The sequence below is a fragment of the Accipiter gentilis genome, chromosome Z (genome assembly GCF_929443795.1).
Source record: "Accipiter gentilis chromosome Z, bAccGen1.1, whole genome shotgun sequence".
Classification (NCBI taxonomy): Eukaryota; Metazoa; Chordata; class Aves; order Accipitriformes; family Accipitridae; genus Astur; species Astur gentilis.
In genome coordinates, this window is record NC_064919.1 from 74,607,948 (window position 1) to 74,627,580 (window position 19,633).

The window sequence follows — 19,633 nt, forward strand, 5'->3', positions numbered from 1 at the left end:
CAAATCATCTGACAGTTTTTAATTTTCCCTTCAGAAAAAAAACCAAACAAAAAAAAAATAATTGAAGGTAAACTGATTTTAGATCTCCACAAAGCACTCCCCACGAGTCCTTCCCACAGTCTTACTAAGAGTCTTATTGAAATCTTCCCAGCTGTTATGACTACAAAAAGCAGGTTCCAGATTATTTTTTCTACAGGCGCCAAGGTAGCTGCTGTACGTAGCAGCTGATTAGGGCCTTCTGAGTTTTCCCCCCATCCTTAATTAATATCCAGCAAGCCTACCTGAAGAAAAAGAGAAAGCAACATATCTGAATGGAAAATAATGTGCAGAAAAGGGAGACAGTCTCTATTAAAACCTAAGACTTGAAAACAAAATTTCAGAGACAAAGTATTTGTAACCTCATGCTTTCTGAATACCTGGTCAACATAGAGGAGAGATTGTTAGCTCAAATGTGAGAGACGGGTTGCAGCATCACAGACACATGTTTACATTCAAGGAGCTTGATAAATTACATTATATTAAAATAAAGGAGAAAAAAGGTTACTACTATAAAACCATACTATAAACTATTAAGAAATGTCAGAATTATGGTTGCTTACATCTACAGTTTAGTCCCTTGTGCATTATGATAGTCATTCATTAAATTATCATATACCGGGTTTTGTTATTCGAGGATCTCTGCCTCATATATGGCACATGACATATATGTCACGAAACAGATCAGAGTTACAGAGTAAAAGGAGGTACCTTTTGTGAGGTGTTACACTTTTTTACTAAAGAATTTGAATATAGTTAATGAATCCAATGGATGAAGAACAGTCTCCCATCTAAGAGCTCTTTTCCTGGAAGCTGCCATTTATAAATATCAACTCGTCTTTAAAAACAAACAAACAGAAAGAAAACCCTTAAAAAACTTAAAAAAACCCAACCCTTATTTTCACAGAAAACTTCCACCACAAGTAAAGATAGAAATAAAAAAAACGAAAAAAGAAAAGACTGAGCACTACTTATTCTACCCATTTCATAAATATACTCACAGCCTCTGGGCCATGCCTAGAGCATATGACATAAAAAGCTACATGGGGAGAAAAAAGCTCAAGAACTTCTCTACCCAATACAGATTAGGCATTTGGACATGGACTTCCTACGTCCCCAAAGCAATGTTCTGGCTAGGAATGCACTTAACTACACGCCAGAACAGTCTTGCTTTCCTAAGAGCCATGGACAACAGACTAACATCTCAATGAAATGGTCTGACCACTAGGCTGCAGAGGTTTCCATTCAGAGGTTTCCATTCAACCAGTTTACATCAACTTCAACAATTATCAGTTAGAGAGGCACAGTTTTATCCCTAACAGCCAATAACCAATGCTTAGGATATTCTCCAGGGTTGCTAGCTCCTGCTGGAAGTTAACAGAGTAACATTTTTAATCTGTCTCCAATATTGCAGATAAGCCATTTAATTACTTGCGGGATTTGGCTTATTATCTAGTTGTTGTCTCTGTTCTTCCAGATAAACTTTGAGAGATTTTGGTGTCTTCACATTATGGAGGGTGATTCTTTTTAATTTTACAGGACAAGAAATCTATTCTTTTCCAGCTGTGGCTTGATCAAGACAGTTCAGACTTAATAGATGTTTAAGGCCATCAGTGAAAACCCATTCTGCAGCTCTTACAGATCCAGCATGAGAAACAATAAGCCTGATATGTTGAAATGCAGTGCACTCACAACCACAAAGTCAAAGAAAACAATGTTATGAACTTAGTAAGTTCTGTAAAGTAACAAAAAATCTGAAGAATAATGCATGTCAAATTACAAAGGATTTATAAGCACTTTTAAAACTCACTATTTTGTCTCAGTTTCAGGCTTTCATCTGTAAAATGGAAACAATATTTTAGAGATGAGCAAAAAAAAAGTTCTCCTAATGTTTGTGAAGCACAGGTATTTTGAGATGACTCCAAATTAACAAATGAAAACACTTCAGCATTCATGAAAGATTTGGATATATATAGCAGGAAATAAGGCAGCAGGCTGCACACTGAATGATGAAGAAAAACAAATATATAAATTATAACAGCATACCAGTCAACTGGCATCTCCCATGCACTGTATGAGGCATTGAACTGGGGCTGCGAGGGTAACTACATTATTGTGTTCCCCCTTAAAGGCCCAGCGTATGGACAAGGGGGCTGGATTATGTCTGTTGCTGTAATCTTAGTCTGCTGTTTCCTTATCCAAGTCCCTTACTTTGCAGCCTAGCATTTTTTGACACTGTTCTCTAAAATGCATTGCATGTCTACACATACACACTGCTATAAAAAAAACAAAGTGCTTCAAATCAAACCACAGCAATAATCTGAAAAAATAAAATATCTATCCATATAAAGAAGTTTGAGATCTCTGACTGGAAAACCACTTAAAACCAACTGATACAAATACCAAAGGCCATAAAAAATGAACTCTTCTGCATTTTTTTCTGACTTTAACATGAAAAATGGTCTTCAATGTTTATGGGGTTTTTTTAGTTATTTGTGTAAGCCCAGTAGTCACCTTCCACGTACAAGTTCAACAACCACGTTCAATTTGACTGGAATACCTTTTAATTTCTACATACAGCTGGGCCAAAATCCTTTCTCTCCCCCCTTTTGCTAGTGAGATTTTCCATAATGAACAGTAGGGACAGGAAGTGAGACACAAATCGTAGGTCCTGCACAATCTCCTCAAACACAATTTCCTCACTCCTGGGGTGCAGCAGATGTCAATATAAAGCATTCCTCTCACACGTACTTTGGGGGTCGGGATCAGCTACTAAGTATGCTTCTAACACTAAGAAAATAAAAACACAAATATAGATGAATTATATTAAGGGTTTTTAGAATACAAGCCTTTAACAACAGTCATTTCAAAATTACTTCCCTTTTTGATTTATTAAAAAGGATCATTATTGTACAGGGTTATTAGCAATAATACACAGGTATTATTGCCTACACCAACTTCAAGCATTTCCTTGTAGGTATCTCTGTGCAACTGAGTATTTGTTACTGCTGCTCATTCAAAATCAGAAGCTAACGTAACCTATACTACTTCTAATAAAGGTGTACAAAAAGCAAGATTGAAATTAAGCAGTATCATATCAAAATGGCTATTTTTTTACAAATGTTAAATATTTCTAGTGATGTATTTTGTGACACTAAATAGCTACCCTAACACTGGATCACCCACCTCACACCATCAGACACCAAATTCTAAAGCTATCACTACTTGTATTTTTCCAATTAAGTATGCCCAGAATTGTTGTCAAAGTGTCCACACATTCATGACTATTATATACTCCTCTAGAATAATTTATAGAAAACATAATTTCTGAATTTGAAGACTTTCTTTCCTAGGTCTAGATATTCAGAATAGAAGTATACTTTTTCTCTCTAGTTACAGCAATTATCCACTAACTTTACTTTTCTTGTACAGTATTTATGAATGTTAATATAAACTCAATATCATTACTTTAACACATTGTAATATAATATACATGTAAAAGTATCACACTTGCAGCTGAACACACAGAAATTTGAAATAGTAAACTTGCTATAGCAATGCCTGGCTCAAATCAATTCACACTTTGACTATTTTTCATCTAGTACCCTTCAAAATATAGTTTATTTATATTGTAGAGGAATATATACATGAAACATTCAGGATTAAGGCTGCATTACCTTAATCATCATACAAACACTACAACCCCCACCCCCTCCCCAGTTCTAATCTAAGGAAATTACTATCTATTACCTTGAGTCTGCAAGCAGACTCATAGGAACATTAATGTTCAAGGAGTTTCAAATGTGCAATAAGTTTGCACAGGGGTACCTGTACTCTTATGTAGAACAGGGATGTGCAAAGGGTTTTAGTTATATAATTTTGCTTCTCTGATCCTGTTCTGTTTCTCCTAAATCAAAATTTAAACATTTCAAATGTAAAAAGTGAATTATTTTACTGATATGTTCCTTTGTCTTTATTTTTTAAAAGTATAAAAGCAGCTTTAAAAGATGGCAGAAGGCGTCAGGGAAAGATTTGTTGTTGGAATAACTTCAAGTAAAATATTTAAGTTGAGAGGAAAAAAAAGAAATAAAACCTGTACACAGGAAAAAAATTCAAAATGAACAAGGTAATCAAAAGTATAAAATAAAAGATAAAAAGAAGAAAGTATTTTCCTCTTTCAGTTAAAATAATTGTTACAATTAACATCTTGAGAAGAATTAATTTTGTATTTCTATAACATGAATAAAATAACTACACCCTCCTTAAACTGCTAGCTGTTGTGATAAACAGTGGACCAGTACAAAATTCTAAAATTAGGGAAAAAGTAGTATGAAAGTCACACAGTCCTGCTTCACATACATACACTGTTAAATGTTCTAAGAAATACTATCTAAAACAAAAATGGCATCTTAGTAACATTTCCACATTAAATATTTCTGTATGCTAAATATATTTTTCTGAGATAAAGAAATTTATAACTACATAAACTGTGATAAGGCAACTAATTCAGAATTAATCACATATGGCTTAGAAGAACAAAACCAAAAAAATTCATTACAAATCACAGATAGACAGCATCTTAAATTTCCCTCTACAAATATGTCTATTTTTCATACCAGAACAGTGCATGCTTTCTGATTTAAAAAAAAAAAAAAAAAAAAAAGAGGCACCGTAAACACAACCCTGGCAAGATAAACTTGACAGGAACTACATAACTACAGTAGCTCATTTCCTGCTCATATCTGGTATATTTAAAGCAAACCTCCTTAAATGAAAAGTCAGAGAAGTTCACTACTGTTAGCATAACAAACACATTTTTGTAAAAAACGAGAGCTGTTCAAAACAGACGACCAAAGAAACCCTAGAGCTAATGTCGCTTCCTGATGATGAAAACTACCCTAGTACTACAACTACTTCTGCACAGTCCTTTCTTTCCTGTAAAAGCTGAGTTACACTCGGCCTCTACGCATGCTACAGACCAAAAGAAAACATCAATTCTGCTGCTACACACTGAGATAGGGACAGTTAGAGACAACTAGTGGTTCCCTCTGCAATTCACAAAGTTTAAAAATACGAAGCTGCTTTTTCGAAGTGTAAATGGTTCCTCTCCACGCACGTAGGCCTGAGGCCCTGTTGCAAACAGTGTCTAACAGGACCAGGCAGCACAAAGACAGGAATGGGAGATTAGTGGGAGGGAGGGAGGCCGGGATTGGGGCTCAGCAGGATCTTCAGGCTTTTTAAAATTCAAACTGCTCCCTGACCAATACAAATCACGGACACGCTACTGACTACTACACGGATTTACAGCATTAAAAACACGCCTTCTACGTGACAGCTATATTAACTTCACCCTTTTAAACATGTATCAGGGCACTTGGAGGCACGATAGCACAGTTTTATTACAAGACCCTTAACACAATACACCAGAAAGTTACTGTATTAGATACATTAACCACTTATTATTACAACAGATCTGCCTGAACAACTAAAAACCTGCTGAAAAATAGAGAACTTATTTAATGTTGATATTGTTTGTCATTTACAGATTTCCTTTCTGGATGAAAGATGAAACTTTGTATCTTAAAATTTCCTTCAATTATGTAATTTCTATATGAGTATTTTTACTAGTTCCTAGGGTGTCTGTTTTAAATCTGCCTCAATTTTCATTAACACTCTCAACTCTACCACACATAAATCCAAGATTTACTTTACTGTAAATTAGCTACCATTTATTTATAAAGACCTGACACTTAATCAACAGTCATTTACAAAACACATTTGACCTGTTAAAATGACACCTAATTACATATTCAAACATCATGGACACAAACAGCCAATAACCACCTCAGAATCTCAAAGTGATATGGCCTGACAAGAAAGGATGGCGCTTTTTGAGCATTCCTCACTTTTCACTTAATCAAATTTATATTTGATTCTCAAGTACTTTGGTTAAGATCTCATCTTCACCTTGGTCCCTTAAATGTCATAAACGCAGGACTTTACACAGGATCCCTCTCCAGTTTTCTGTTTGTTAGAAGCATAAAATAGTACTTCTTCTGAATTTAGTACATATTCCTGTAACGTATGTGCCACACAGACACTAAGATTGTGTGGAGTACCTGATACAACATGATTGCCTATCTATATTTCCTGGGTCTGCAGGTGTCCGTGTTGTGTCAATCATCCCACAAGCACTAGTTTTATGCTATAAATATACTAAAGTGATTAACACACTAATCAATCGCTGTATTATTTAGAGATTAAACCTCTGCACATTGTAAATCCACATGCATTCGAACTTTTGAATGTTCAGAACGCAGTTGGTTAGAAGAATGTAATAGCAAAGAGAGGCGATATTTTTGTTCCTGGGTATTTACATTGTCTCTCTTCCCCTATTCCTCCACTTACTCCTTCCCCACCTCAGAGGGCTGTCTGCGCTGGGACCTTCCTTCCTTGCCCTAGGTGAAGTTGTAAATATGGCAAAGGATCAGTGCACATTTGCGGCTAATTGTATTGTTTCCTCCTCCTCCTCCTGCTGCTCTCCGGGTTGAGGCCTGTCACTAAGAAGCCGCTTCGCCTTTCTAATCCCCGAGCTGGAGTAAAGGCGCTGGCCGGCGGGCCTGCGCTCTCCACCGGGCCTGGGCCTCCCGGCAGCCCGGGAGGAACCAATCTCCTCCGCCAAACCCGAGCAAGCAGGAAGGGGGGCTGCGAAATAAACACCTCCGGTTGCCACTTATTCCCCTCTACCCCGGATAACAGCTAATCCCCTCTGCTCCCGGCAGTGCTGGGCGGCCTGGGCTGGGAGGCCCGGCCCGCTGCTGGAGAGGGCAGGGAGGGGAAGGGGAGACAAGGAGGGGGGATTACCTGAGCAAATCGGCGTCTGAATCCAACGAGAATCCGAGAGAGGGGGAGAGAAATCCGCCCCCCTCCCTCCTCAGAGGAGCCGCCGCCGCTGGGCCGCCGCCGCCGCCGCGGAGCAAGAGGAGGAGGGGAGATAATATAACAACAATAATCCGGGCCGGGAGGGGGGCTGGCTCCTCTTCCGTCTCCTCCTCAGTGCAGCGAACATGTAGAGCCGGGGGGTGAGCGGCCGAGACAAATCCCTTCCCCCTGAGCCTGCTTCACAACATCAACAGGGGCCGGGCCGGGCCGGGCCGCGCCGCGCCGTGCCGAACCGGTTCCGAGACACACTCCGAGCCGCGGGGGAGCAGGGGGGTGGCTGGGGGGGCAGCGCTGCCAAAGGGCCGCCGCCGCTCCCTCTGTGTGTGCGAATGCAGGAGGGCGGGGTAGAGGGGCAGCCTGGGCACGGTGAGTCGGTACCGAGCGGGGGGGTAGGGGGAAGAGGAGGACGAGAAGGAGGGGAAGGGATCCTGTGTGTGTCTCTCTCGCTCCCTCTCAGAACAAAATGCCGACCGGAAGTGCAGCTGCAGGAATGACTCCCTCCACCGGCGCCAAACACCAACAGCCTCCCCCTTCCCTCCGCTGCCTCCTCCTCGCCCGCTCGCTCCCTCGCTCAACCAGCGCCGCTTCCGCCGCCGCCGCCGCCGCTGCTGCGCTGCTCGGCGCCGCGCCGCTCCCTTCGCAGCGCCGCGGCAGCTGCAGCGGATCTCTCCGCCGCGTCGCGTCGCGCCGCGCCTGGCCTGGCCTGGCCTGGCCTGGGCGGCGGCGGGCACAGCTGAGGCTCCGCGGCGTGGCTGTCTCGCCCCTTCCCCACCCCTTCGGCTGCCGGCCGAGTTTCTCTTTCTTTTTTTGCCCCTTCTGGTGCGCGGAACGAGACCGGACTTTACGCTTAGGCCTGCGCTGAGAGGAAGGCAGCCAGCGATTTGTGAAGAAGTGACCGTTGAAAAAACCACACGTTTGGGGTTTTATTTTTGTCCTCCCTAAGGATGGTGGGGAGGGGGACTGCAAGATGCCGCCTCGCAGGAGGCAGACCTAAAAAGGCGCCTTAAAATGAGCCCAGAGAGGCGGTAGTCCCTGTGTGCCCCCCCCCCCCGCCCCAGCGGGTGAGGTGTGTCAGACCCCGGACCCTTGGCTGGAATTACCGCTCATGTCCGTCTCTGGGGGTGTAACGAGGCCGTGTCGCAGGAACTGAAACGCCCGATGCGGAAAGCGTTGCCGGGGCGAGGGATTTCCAGGTGGACATACCGAGCTGGAGTGGCTTTTAAAAACAACCTCTTTTGGACGAGCACAGGGGAGAACGCTGGTGTTCAGGTGAAGGGTCCTTCGCTGGAGGCTGATGCTCCGCACCGCCACCAGATTTACTGGAAGTATTTTAATTGTGGGTTGTGAAGGAGTGTTTGGTGAAAGAGAATGTCCTAGTCTGAAAGATTCTCTGGTATTCCTCTCTACAGGTAAAACTGTGAGTAATCGTAGCGGAGGATAATACTGAAGAAGCATTTCTACCCGATGAATTAACTATGTCTTTTCATACTCACATCGTTTTGCTCCTCGGTACTTGGACAAAAATCCCTTGATTTCTAAACGGAGCCGTGCTTGTCTATTGACTTCAGGATTCAGCCATACAGTTGGACACAGCTGTAAATGACCTGTGACATACAAACACACCCCGTCAGCTCTGGATGGATATTGTTTGCACAAAGGGATAATATCTTACACCAATGCACTTCAATCTTCCCAAGTCTTAGGATTTCCTGAATGGTGCTCGTGTCTTTAATACAGATTTAAAATGCCTCTCTCAAGCTTAAACAACTATCACATTCCTAACATTGGATGAATCAGAGTTCATTATACAAGTGTATGTGTTTTTGTTTGAAAGTGCAGAAATGAAGATGGCACTGGAGAATACGGTAATTCAGTACTGGAAATACTAGTATCTAATGGGTACATGCTCATGTAAGTTTAATGGAGACAGAGTAAACTGGGCTCTGAAAAAATGTATTCTATACCTTTGTTCCAAGTTAATATAAAAGGTCCCAATCCTATAATTGTGTATGCATTTACAACTTCCAAGTTATCCATTTGAAATAAAGGGAAATTATTGGTGTAGTAAATGAAGTGTGTTTATAAGTCTTTGTGCTTAATTTAATGCAGCACAAGTCTGTAACTCAAGGGGGAAAATCCTTGCCTTCTCTTGGTAATAAACTAAAGTTTAATGGACTACCTGTTCGGAGTTCACATACCCATGTGTATGTGGACATATACACCTACAAATTCACAGGAAAATGTGATTCTAAATTGACAAAGTTGGCCTAGGAATACTGCTTTGATCTGCTTCTAACTGACTGTTACCAATTCATGTTGATGGAGTCTTTCTGTGATTTTAGTAATTTACTTATATAACGATTTTTATTTTCTTAATTGGTGGCTTAGTGTATAAATAAAATGTAAATACCTAAATTCTCCTTTTCAAATGCCAGATACGCTTTAGCCAGTACAAACATCATGGTAAGACACAACACCTACTTGACTACTGTTTCAGTCAGAGTTTTCCAGTGAGAATGTCACTGGACCATTTTATGCTGTTAAAATCCCGTTCAACTAAAAGAATTTGTAGAAATGGCTATTTTTCCTGAGTACTATGATGTTATAACCTGTACAAGAAAACAACTAATTTAAGTCATTAGTTCTTTTAGAAGGTGGTGGTGTAACACACATGAGCAAATCAGGATTTTTCTTTTACCTTAAGGGAAATTAAATAATTTTTTATTCTGTTAGATATTTCTGTAATCCACTTTTTAAAAGGAAAGATCGAATTCTTCAACTGCATTCAGACAAGTGGTTCCTTGTATTTGTTTTGTCTTCAAAGGTCCACTCACAGCAATTTATTGCAGAATGGAGGCTCACTGTGTTCCTAAAAATTACTTTAGTATGCATGGGGTTCATCTCATTATGCCTGAAATGGCCAGAAAAAGGGGTAAATCAAGCCTTTCAGAATATTACCTGAAAACATACCAAGATACTTTAAACCGTATTTCTGTTCCAGGCCTTAGTCATGGGGTGGAGGTAGTCCTAATCCGTATGGGAGGAGCTATGCAGTCATACAATCATGAGCATGGCACACTAAGGAGCATATGCTACACTGAACAAAGCTGGTGGTGGTGCGGAGGACGGCAAAGCTCTCTGAATTCCCCTGATAAATCCAATCCTGTATAGTCCTGAAAATGAACTGGAAGTTTCAAGGTAAAGCTTTTGCACCTAATCCTATTCCCTTTGATGTCAAGGGAGAATGGGTCTTTTGCCCTAAACAAATGATGAGGCTCTCATGCTATCTGCACAGTCAGTTATTCTGAGACTCGTTTCTTGTTCTTCAAAGAGTATTTTAATGCAGCTTTAAAAGGCAAGAATTAAAGATCTTCATGCAGACAGTACTGTTTTTAAAATGTATTTCTCAAGCAATTTGCACAAAATATACGGTAAATTGTAGGTACTTCTCTTGCTGCTGTTTACAACTGCATACTGAGATAAGCTTTCTAGATGCAAAGAGAGTATTTGTGTATACACCATTGAAAATAGTGAAGAGACCCCTTTGCCCTCTTTATTCTGATGTTAACTTCCCTGACAGCTACATGTTGTTAATCACCTTCATAAATTATGGACAGCATGTAATACTATGGTAAAAATATACCTGGAACCAATGTTTTCTTAGAGGTTGCTTGTTGTCATTTGATTTTTTTTCTATAGAATGAATGAAAAATGTTTTGTGCTTTTCCATTTTTGTCTCTTTAAGGGCTGGTAAAGCATACAGGTACCTGTCACTTTAAGTTGTTAATGGGATGCACAAATATTGTTATTGTTTACCTTTTAGTAGTTTATAAGTAGTATTTATCACTGGGCAGTTTTTTATAAATGAATGTGTTGGAAAAATAAAAAAAATTTACAGTTGTATTTTTTAATATATTTTTTCAATAATTGGAAAGAACTTTCCTATAAATTTTGGGAGATTGTTATCTGAATGTAATATAGTAATGCAATCATTAGCTATCATCCTAAATTTAAGTATTCAAGATTACTTAGAATCTGGTGTTAAGGCTGGACTACAACAGCGAGTAGGAAGAATGTAATAATGAATGCTGTATGACAAGTAATATAAAGTTATGGTTTTTGCATTGACTTTAGTTCATAGGAGCAAATAATAGCACCATGTAATTAATTCACTGGGGAATATTCATTGTGAGAAGTAAGCAACCTAAGTATCAGATGAGGCCTTCAGTGGTATAGCTAAAATAAAAGCCAAGGAAGCCTGCAGACTGAGCCGTAAAATATTTGGATAGTTACTTGCTCTATGCTTACAACTACTGATTTTTTTTTTTTTTTTCCAGTAGGCCAGATGGAGGTAATATTTTTTTCCTTCTTCTAATTATTTAGCATAATTTACCAACAAGAATTGAATATGAAATAATACTTTTTCATTTTTTCTAAGTGACTTGCACTATCTCTACCATGTTAAGAATATGCTTCAGTTTTTATGAAGACATGATATGAATCCTATGGCAGATAAATCTCTTAAAATATATACTTGTAAAAAACAGTTCTGTATGGAGGAAAAATGACAGACAAGAAAGCTCTAGTATTTACATTTGAATGTTACAGTTAGTTCTTAATTACACAAGGCATTAGCAATTCTGAATAAAGTTAAAATAGAGATAATGTAAAATGTAATTTAGGCTATAAAACATACATAATAATAAAACGCATTATGTAACAGAAAAAGACATCAGTGATAGATTGCTGGACAAGCAGACTGTCCCACTGTAGTTACATTAGGCCCGTAAGAACAGACCTAATAACAGTTCATTTTGTAAGGAAGACAAATGGTAAGTTACACATTGTCATTAAAAGAAATCTGAAATCTGGCTAAGATGGTCTTTAGGCTCTTTTGTGTGGATTCACCATTGCTGACCTTCAGAAAGGAAGCAGGTACCACTCCTTCTGTAAATTCCTTAACTTCCCACAAATCCTTTTTCTTAGCTTTTCTTCTTTTTTTTTTTCTTTTTGTTTTTAATTTGAGCCTTATATAACTTGATCCTCTCAAATGTCTTGTTTTGGATAGGCACTGGGAAAACAACTTACTGTCATGTTGTATAACAGAGATATAGAATTGCATGTAGTTACATAAGAAATCCTGTGCAATTCTGTAAAAGAGCTGTGAGGCCCACTATGGATTATTTTGAGAGATAAAGATAAAAACATTCAGGCATTTTTTTTCCACTTTTTAAGGTGTAAAGGTAAATCAATACAGCTTCATGGGCCAGCAAGTAAGTGTGGACATTCATCTTCTGGCAAAGGACAGAAGTTAAAAATTGGCTTTAAGGACTGCTGTTTTCAGCGTAAGCTGAAAGCCATACTTGTATGGATTAAAGAAATCTGAGAACATTATATCATGCTTAAAATGCCTTGCCACTCTATTTTTAATGAACTTGCCAGTAAAAAGAAGAATTAAGACAGAGATATGATTATCCAGATCATGTATGTTAAAAAAGTTTCTTGGGCTTAGGCCTTGAAAAACTGCTTCCTTGAAAGAAATAAAGCAGAACTTCTCCATTCCTCAGATACTGAAGTGTTAACTATCTCAGCCAAAAGATTCAGTGGCTGCATACAAACTAACTGGTTAAACATGCCTGGTACTGTTCTCTGGCATTGAGGCTAGTAGCCACATGTTTCACACCTGTATTAAACCCGTTTATTCTTCAAAACAGGATGGTCACATGCATCTACTGCCCATTGGGAATGGTTCCTGACTCACACTAACGTCCAAACTGTGCCCAGGAATTGTTTGGGAAAGTGCTAGCTGGCATGCTTTTAGCCCCTTCTAAGGTCCGTTTGAACACTTTATACACAATTTTTAGACAATTTATTTCCAATGTCTGTTAGTGTTTTGTGGTGGTTTCATTTACACTGCATTTTATAGCAAGTCTCCTTGGAGTGATTGGCCAAAAGGAAGGTAAGAGGGAACTGCGGTCCCCCACCTAGAGATAAATCACATTCATATTTCTAACTAATTCTTTACTGAAGCAATTTATCACCTCATTTTTTATCCAGAAACCTGACAAAAGAAAGTTGGTTGAAATCTGGCTGTCAAGTTAGCTATTTATTCATGTGAAGACATTTTAGAAACTCCTATACAGTGGCTAAAACAGCCTTATAACCTGGAGCAGATGTCCCTTTTTCTTTTAGACATCCTGTGGCCCTTATGAAAGGATGTTTCAGTGCAAACAGGAACAGAAAACACACATTGTACAATAAGATGAAATAAACACAAGTAACTTTTGCACTACTTTAAATTACAGCTGTTAGCATCAATTTGTAATGAAAATAAGTTCTAACATGTAATTTATGGATTTTAAGATAAGAATGGAAAAGAAGTAAGGATAAATAAAACATCATGGGCATTTTCTGACTGCTGAGTATTCCTCTTACAACTTCTTTTTTCAAAAAAAAAAAAAAGGTTATTCTCTTTTGTAACTGGACACGTGCTGGCAATTTGCTTCTCAGTGTAGCCACAGGGACAAACATCGGTCCATCTACTTTGTCAGCACTTCAGAAGATGTGTGGGTGCTCCATTAGTGAGCCAGAAAGCAGTATTAACTTGTCACAGATTTAACTTCTCACAGACTTGCAGTGCCATGCATTCTGAAGCACAAAGCCTTTTTTTTTTTTTTTTTTTTTTTTTAAACTTCTGATGGGGACAATAAGTGGCCCAGAAAATTGAATTGTTGACCTGGAGAAGCTGGCTAGGCTTTTACAATGCAATTAAATACAAATAAATGTCTCTGCCTAGGTGGTGCAACTCAGTTGCAATAGGGAAAAAAAGAAGACTGAAAGAAGAATATACCTTTTAGGAATGGTTGGCATGGAATTTTCAAATAGCCGTAACTTAAAAATCAAGTCAAAATGATCTATTTATGAAAAGTCCTTTTCTAAGTCATGATGTATTTAAATTCTAGGTTTTGATGTTTAAATTTCTATATTTGTCCTCCCACTGTTTTAAAATACCTACATGACTTCTCTCAGGTTCCTTAAACGTAATTCATCTTTGAAGAGAGGAACAGCATAGAAAATCTTGGCCTAAGAAGTACATATTTGGAGAACTAACAGGATAAGCATGAGCAGTTTTCTTAAAGTTTATAGGTAAGTGGAAATTATTTACTAATCTTGACTATAATGAAAGAACACTAGTGTGCACAGGATTGTCAATTTATGTTAATTTATAGTTTTGAGTGATTATTGAACATCTTGTAGGTTTGCCAACCTCATTGTATTCCCAGTGAAGATTGCATTCCAGTGGAAGTATTCATATGAAAGATGGTACACTGAGTCTCCTGAAGAGGCTGCAATCTGTATACCTGTGCTTTTGCTAATATGTTTTCCATGCAGAGTTCAATTCATTAAGATGGCCTGTTATCCATAATATTGCTGTTAGATAAAACATACTACAGCTAGTTGTCATAGACAGTGCTCTTTAAAAAAATCACTGTAAAAAGTAATTAAACTTTCTGGAAAAAGAACAGCCTCCAAGAGAATATGAGTACATGTCACCACCCAAAACAAAGGCACATGTGGGTAGCACATGTTTTGTTGGATATTTGAGGATAAGCATGTGTGAGAAAAAAGATGTAACATCCCATAGAAACAGATGCAGGGAAGATGCAGAAACCCATACACAGGCCGAGGCAATCAGTGGGAATGTAGCTCTAAGAAAAACAGAGCAGGAGAGATTCAAGATGACTATCAACCAAAAAGGACTTGAGACTTTTGAGTGAAATTTTCCCATGGTTTCAGAGGAAAAGAATGTATGTACAATCTTTGTAAATAGAGTGCATCACAACATCTGATGCCATCATGTATTATTTCTGACAGAGACCGCTATTCAAGTCAAAGCAGGTAAGAACGGATTTCCAATTTTAAAGACAGTTGCCTTTTAAATAGATAGATAAATTACAATAACCTGGCAGCATTCAAAATACAGAATTTTTCTGTCAGGAAAATATATACCCATGCATCATAAAATAATTTTTATACTTTCATTCACCAGATTTTTTCCTGAACTTACTCATTACTTTCATACCTTTCATGGTTCCATTGCTGTTTCCCCTCATTTCCAGACTTAAGTCAGTCTTGTGTTTACTCCACAGTACACTAGTGATCACTCTCTTCTGGCCAAAGTGCTTGTTTCTCCTGTATTTCCTTGGGCAATCTTTATCTTTTCTCTGCCATTAAACTGTGTTTTCCCTAATATTTTAGGTTGTTTCCTTCTTACTTGCTCCCAAAGATAGAGGTAGCATATAAAAGCCCTTGCTTTCCTTCTTTCCTATTTTGACTCTTCTTCATTGTCAACAATAATGCAAAATATGAATCTCTACCTGTTTCTCTTGAAGAATCCATTGGCTTAAAAAAGGATCTCTCTATAAGCAATGACCTTACCGGTTTTATTTTTTCTGGTAATCGTGTTTACAGACTAGTCAAATGCTCACTGGGGCAAAAGAAGAATGTATGATGTGTTTGAGTAGACAGTGAATGTGAAACTTGCTTTGGTGGGTATGCCATTTCAATGCTATAGAAAAGGTATATGTGTTTGAATAATGTTTGGATAAGAAAGTCAGTTAAATAAGGGATATCTGTTGGTAAAGAGATTAATTGTAAAACCCACGCTATAAAATTTAAAGTATAATATAGCATAGAAAGTACTTACATGAAATACTGTTTCACAAAAATTTTTATATAGGTGTAGACTTGAAAATATGATCTTTCCATTTTCAAGTTTTACACATCTAATTTCAGATACATCATTTAGACTATAGAGTGCAAATGTTTCTTTTTTTATTTAAAATGTAAATGTTGTGCTGTTTATGATTGTCTGTGAATAACTTAGCATATTGCTTATACTATGAAAACTTGGACATTGCCTCGTAATCTTCAGAAGTACTGAAGTTGACTGTCAAGCCTAGGGGCATGCTCAGCAGAGATGTACCAGCTATGTATTTTGATGTTAACCTCATCTAAGCTTTCCTTAAGAATGCAGTTTCATGAAAAATTGGTCATCTAAACAAGTACTAATAGAAGTTTGGGTTGTTTGTTTTTTAAAAGCTAGATTCATAAAGGTAAATGCAGCTTTTTCTAGTCCATTTGAATTTTGAATGGGAAACATCAGTTAGTCATGGTATTTTTACAGTCCCCTTATTTTCTAAATCTTCTCATTAATATAATCTAGAACTTGAAAAGTGAGAAGAATGCCTAGTCTTCCCATATTGTTGATGATTAGCTCAAAAATGCAACATGACCTATTGGGGAAGGACTGTCACATTGTTGTGGTTTAACCCCAGCCAGTAACTATGGACCATGCAGCCACTCACTCACTCCCTGCCAACTCAGTGGGCTGAAGAAAAAAAAGGTGAAACTCGTGGGGGGAGATAAGAACAGTTTAATAGAGCAGGAAGGAAGAAACTAATAATGATAATAACAACAATAATAAATGACAATAATAATAAAAGGATTGGAATATACAAAAGTGATGCACAATGCAATTGCTCACCATTCACCAACAGATGCCTAGTCAGTTCCCCAGCAGCAATCCCCCCCGGCCCCTCTTCCCCCAGTTTATATACTGGACATGATGTCACATGGTATGGAATATCCCTTTGGCCAGTTTGGGTCAGCTGCCCTGGCTGTGGACCCTCCTAGATTCTTTGCCCCTCCAGCCTTCTTGTTGGCTGGGCATGAGAAGCTGCAAAATCATTGACTTTAGACTAAACATTACTTAGCAACAACTGAAAACATCAGTGTGTTATCAACACTCTTCTCACACTGAACCCAAACCAGAACACTATACCAGCTGCTAGAAAGAAAATTAACTCTGTCCCAGCTGAAACCAGGACACACATATATTTTATAGCCTGTCTGTGAAGCTTTGTTTTATTGTTATGAACATTGTCTTACACAGCATTCTTATGAACTTCATAGACTTAGGAAGTTAGTATGAAACTGTGTAACTGTTGAACATTCAAGATCTATGTCCTGTTTTCAGCTGGGATAAAATCAGTTTTCTTCCTAGCATCTGGTATAGTATTGTGTTTTGGATTTAGTATGAGACCAATGTTGATAACACAGTGATGTTTGTAGTTGCTCCTAAGTAGTGCTTATCCTAAATTGAGGATTTTTCAGTCTCCCATGCTCTGCCAGCAAGCAGGTGCACAAGAAGCTGGGAGGGAGAATAGCCAGGACAGCTGACCTGAACTAGCCAAAGGGATATTCCATGCCATAGAATGTCATGCTCAGTATGTAAACTGGGGGGAGTTACCCACAAGTTTTACTTGTTTTTGATTCTCTTCCCCATCCCACTGGAGGGTGGGGTGGGGAGTGAGTGAGTGGGTGCATGGTGCTAGTTGCTGGCTGGGGTTAAACCACGACAATCTATCAAACATTAGCCGTAGCAGTTACTTACAACTTTTTTCTCCTTCTCACTCCTTTAATAATCTTCCCTCCCAACAATAAAAACAAATGTATGTATTTAAATGAAGATTTTTCTTACCAGACCTCTACCAGCTTTGCCCTCTTCTAAAAGCAGTTCAGAGATGTCTATATGAGACTTCTTTATGGCTGGTGTTCTTCACATGTAATAGATATAATTTGTCCAGTTCCCCAAAATTTCATTCAAAATGCTATACACTGATGCCAAAATGCCTGAAATAGAAAATTTCGTATGTAATTTCAGGGAAGTTATACAGCTGTAATAATCTGGCTATAGGCATACAACTACACGTTTAGGTAGCTGTAGCTAATTATTGCCCTTAGGAATACATTTTCTTTTCATCTGCAGGAAGTTGAAGGACAAGTTCTTAGAACTGTGTATGTACCAAGCAAAAAGTTAAAGTACTATTAATCTAATAGGTTTCCTCCAGCATACACAGTTCCCTTTGATTGCAAAAACATACTGCAACTTTTTCTTAATTAAATGCTATTTTTGGTTATGTGTTCATGTAGAGCTCAAGAATGGTTCTGGATTGCTAACTTAGTGCACTGAAGTCCTTATTTATCCACAAAAACAAACAGTGCAGGAATAATGATTAAAACAAACTTCCTGGTGCTGTTTCACTGGTGCACGCCTGAGGGACCACCATTAAGGTTATAATGTAATTCAGTCTCTTGTATCTTTTGAGTATGTGGACTCTCCATATATAGGACGTTACCACAGTATTACTGCTTATACTGCTCAGCTAGTACTTAGGAGTAATTGGGCAGACAAGAAGTGTTCTTATTAATCATATAGAAGAGAATACTATGTTAAAAAAATTAATTTGGCTTCCCAAAGACAATACTCCTCCTATTCACCTCATTTTATGCTCCTAATTTGTTTATTCTGTGTGGTTTTGGTTTGCTTTTAAGTTAAAGTTTCTCAGAGGAAGTGGCCTTGGCATTTTATAGTTGCCTGGGAAGCACTGCACATGCTTATGATTTTACAGAAATATTTTTAGTATGGTGGAAAACTCTCTTACATTTATCACTAATAGCTGCTCTTAAACCAGCTAATTCATGAACATTTTAAGTGCCCTCAGTTTCCTTCTGTCTAGGTGCAGATCAAAGAACCCAGTTCCTCACTTTCTTATTTATGGGGGTCTATATTCAAAGAAATTGAGAAATTCTTATTATGGGCGTCTAAAATCAAAGATGCCACAGTATAATCTGTTAATAGCAATAAGTATTTTTTGTGTACACTGACGTTTTACATCGATCCTAAAGAAGACAATCAATATATCTAAGATACTTCAAAATCATGAGGTCATCATATGTCTGGAGAAGCCATCAATGCCCGAGGATGTTGCCGAGAACTGCCTGGGCTGATCTCAGCCACTCCGCCCGCAGTTCTCAAACACTTTGTACGAAATCTGCGTCTATGCTCAGGACTCCCGTTAGCCAAGCCCTTTTGTTACACCTCTTCTGCTGAACAGCTTTTGGCTCAGTACGTCAGATTATATTATTATTTGCACTAAAGAAACCCACCGGACCCCCGACTAAGCGACACCCCCGGCTGCCCCCGCGGTGGCCGCTTCCCGCGCCTTTGTCACTGCAAACTCCTTCTACCATCACCGCTCCCGTGCCCTCCCTTTCTTCTCTCCTCCCAGTCCCGTTCTGGTAAACGAGGCCTGTTATGAGCAGCCACTGCGCCCCGGAGGAGGAGAGCTCTGGTGATACTGGAAGGAGAAACCACAGTGGATCTAAAAGCTCCTAAACCGCCCTGCAAGCCCCAAACACGCTACCGGGGAGTCGCCTCGCCTCCTCCCTCAAACCAGGCTGCGACACCGGCCCGCCTGCTGAGTGGAACGTGCCAATGCAGGAGAAAGGAGAAAGGTGCTCTCAAAATTTTGCCTCTCGTTCACCTCTTTTAATTCATAGATCACCTCCTGATTCTTTCTAATGACTTCTTATAGCTCTCTTTTTGAAATTTTGTCATTAATTTTACAGCGAATAATTAACAATATGTAAGTAGGCTTCCCCTCCCCGGGTAATGGAACAGTCCGGCGGGTTCCTCGGCGCCGACGTTCAACTTTTAACTCCTTTTCTGCCGAATCCCAACCTCTCTCCGTAGAAGGTTATTTCTTTCAGTAACTTGGATCCGTAGAAGGTTATTTCTTTCAGTAACTTG

General features: G+C 38.9%; 1 protein-coding gene and 1 long non-coding RNA gene across 6 annotated transcripts in view; one reads left to right on the top strand and one right to left on the bottom strand.

Moving 5' to 3' along the window:
• The window catches only part of NIPBL (NIPBL cohesin loading factor), a 177,816-nt gene extending 170,560 nt beyond the window's left edge, over positions 1–7,256 (bottom strand). The window contains exon 1 of one of the 5 annotated variants that reach the window (XR_007505028.1): positions 6,901–7,256. The gene's annotated coding sequence lies outside the window, so the exon portion shown is untranslated. The remainder of the gene's footprint in view (positions 1–6,900) is intronic. The other 4 variants (XM_049794610.1, XM_049794613.1, XM_049794616.1 and 1 more) reach the window with 4 other exon arrangements.
• Positions 7,257–12,709: 5,453 nt separating this feature from the next.
• Positions 12,710–19,464, top strand: LOC126035742 (uncharacterized). The gene is made up of 3 exons (XR_007505029.1): positions 12,710–12,810; positions 14,008–14,124; positions 19,113–19,464. It is a non-coding gene; the product is annotated as an uncharacterized LOC126035742 (long non-coding RNA).
• Positions 19,465–19,633: the final 169 nt, after the last annotated feature.